The sequence below is a fragment of the Eulemur rufifrons genome, chromosome 7 (genome assembly GCF_041146395.1).
Source record: "Eulemur rufifrons isolate Redbay chromosome 7, OSU_ERuf_1, whole genome shotgun sequence".
Classification (NCBI taxonomy): Eukaryota; Metazoa; Chordata; class Mammalia; order Primates; family Lemuridae; genus Eulemur; species Eulemur rufifrons.
In genome coordinates this window covers 176979903-176982361 of record NC_090989.1, presented here as the reverse complement: position 1 = coordinate 176982361, position 2459 = coordinate 176979903, and positions in this window count along the sequence as shown.

Here is a 2459-nt window from a genome sequence, read left to right as displayed (position 1 = left end):
TGAGTGCTTGAAATGTGGCTAGTACAACTGAGGAAATGAATTTTTAATTTTATTGAATTTAAATAGCCACAAGGGGCTAGTGGTTGGTGTATTGGAAAACACAGTTCTAAACACTTTATTGCTTTAGTTTTCACATATAAATCTACAACCCATCATGGATTACTTTTGTGTGTAAGTATAATATAGAGGCCAGGATTAATACTTTTTATGTGGATATTTAATTAAACCATTTGTTGAAAAGACCATCTTTCCCTTAGTGAACGTTTGTGATATTTGCTGTAAATCAGGTGACAATCTATGTTGTTATAGAGTATTATACAGCTTTTAAGAAAATAACGTATTAGAAGGCAGAAAAGTAGTTAAGCTCATGTTCTGGGGTAAAATTTTTTAGCGTCAAATATTAGCTCCATTCCTTACTAGCTGCACACTTTTGGGCAAATTACTTTATCTTTCTAAGCTTCATTTCCTCATCTATAAAATGAGGATAATAATAGCACTCACATTGTATACTTCTTGTGAGAATTAAATGCAATAATTCTATAAAAAACAGGTCAGGCGCAGTGGCTCACACTTGTAATCCTAGCACTCTGGGAGGCCGAGGTGGGTGGATCGCTCAAGGTCAGGAGTTCGAGACCAGACTGAGCAAGAGCGAGACCCCGTCTCTACTAAAAATAGAAAGAAATTATATGGACAGCTAAATATATATATAGAAAAAATTAGCCGGGCATGGTGGCGCATGCCTGTAGTTCCAGCTACTTGGGAGGCTGAGGCAGTAGGATTGCTTAAGCCCAGGAGTTTGAGGTTGCTGTGAGCTAGGCTGACGCCAGGGCACTCACTCTAGCCAGGGCAACAAAGCGACAGTCTGTCTCAAAAAAAAAAATAAATAAATAAAATAAAATAAAATAATTCTATAAAAAACAAATGGTTGCCATAAAGCATTCAACACATGTCAGCTGTTAGCTGTACATACTGACTTGGCCCAATCTTGAGCCATATCTAGCAAATACTGGTTCAAGAAAGCAATTGAGGAGTAATATATATTTACTGGTATTATAAAGTATTTATTATATCTGCTTATATATGCACACATATATTCCTATTTTTGTAGTTAAAGCATAAACACACAAATAAAAATAATAGTAATACTTAACATTTATTATGTCTTACTAAATGCTAGTTGCCATTTTAAGAGCTTTACATGTGTTAACTCATTTAATCTTCATAACAGCTCTTAGCGTTAGATACTATTAGTATTATGTCATTTTATTGATAAAGAGATTAAGGCACAGAAAAGTTAGGTAACTTACACAGCTTGAAAAAAGCAGGTGGGACTTTTGGTTTCCAGTCTGGCAAATAAGAACCTTAAACGTCATCACTCCGTGCTAACAAGTGAAAAGTTGGAAGAACTGAAAATCAACAACTCTTCTTAGATTCATCAGAGAAGTAAGGTCACAGGGCAAACTACTGTCCCCAAATTTGAAGCTCAAGGCAAATGTAAGGAACTAACTGCAACTTACTGGAGCAGAGACCTCTGTGGGAACCAGTACCAGGATAGGAGAACCTAAACTGTAACTGACAAATTGCTGAAGGCTCAGTGTGGAAAAGCCTGAAAGTTAAAAACTCTTGGGGACCCCACTGTTGTGAGTTTATATCCAGGGGCTCTACCAGGTTCTCACAATGAACGTCTCCTCCTGCTTCCGGAGTGGGGAGAGGAAAAGCAACCATTTTGAAATACATCAGGTCTTCTTAACAAGGTCTGCCCTCAAGAGAAACTATTTTACTGGAGTCTAACCTATTGGGGACCCAACCCACTTGGAGAAGGGAAATACCCACCTTCAGCTTCCTCTACACATCCTGTCCCATGTGCTTGGGGGGAGGACTGAGAAGTACTTGTGAAGTTCACAGCTGAGAGCACAGGCTCACTACAAAACTGAGACCTAATTGTAGGACTATGAAACATGTCCCCTCCTCTCCACCTCACCGCCACATCGCTAAAGACCTATTTACTGCAGTTTCTTTTCTCTAGTGCATTATGTACATCATGCAACAAAAAATTACATGGCATACTAAAAAGCTAAAGCACAGTTTGAAGAGTCGATGCAAGCACTAGAACCAGGCTAGATATGCCACATGATGTTAGAAATATCAGAATGGAAATCTAAAACAGCTATGATTAACGTCCTAAGGGCTCTAATGCAAAACAGTGGACAACATGCAAGAACCGATGGGTATTGTAAGCAAAGAGATGGAAATTCTAAGAAAGAAGCAAAAAGAGTTGTGACACATATGAAGAGTGCCTTTGATGGATTCATTAGCAGACTGGACACCACTAAGGAAAGAATCTCTGAGCTTGAGGGTATTTTAATAGAAACTTCCAAAACTGAAAAGCAAAGAGGGAAAAAAATGGAACAGAATATCCAAGAAGTGTGGGACAACTTCTATGTAACTTGTATGTGTAA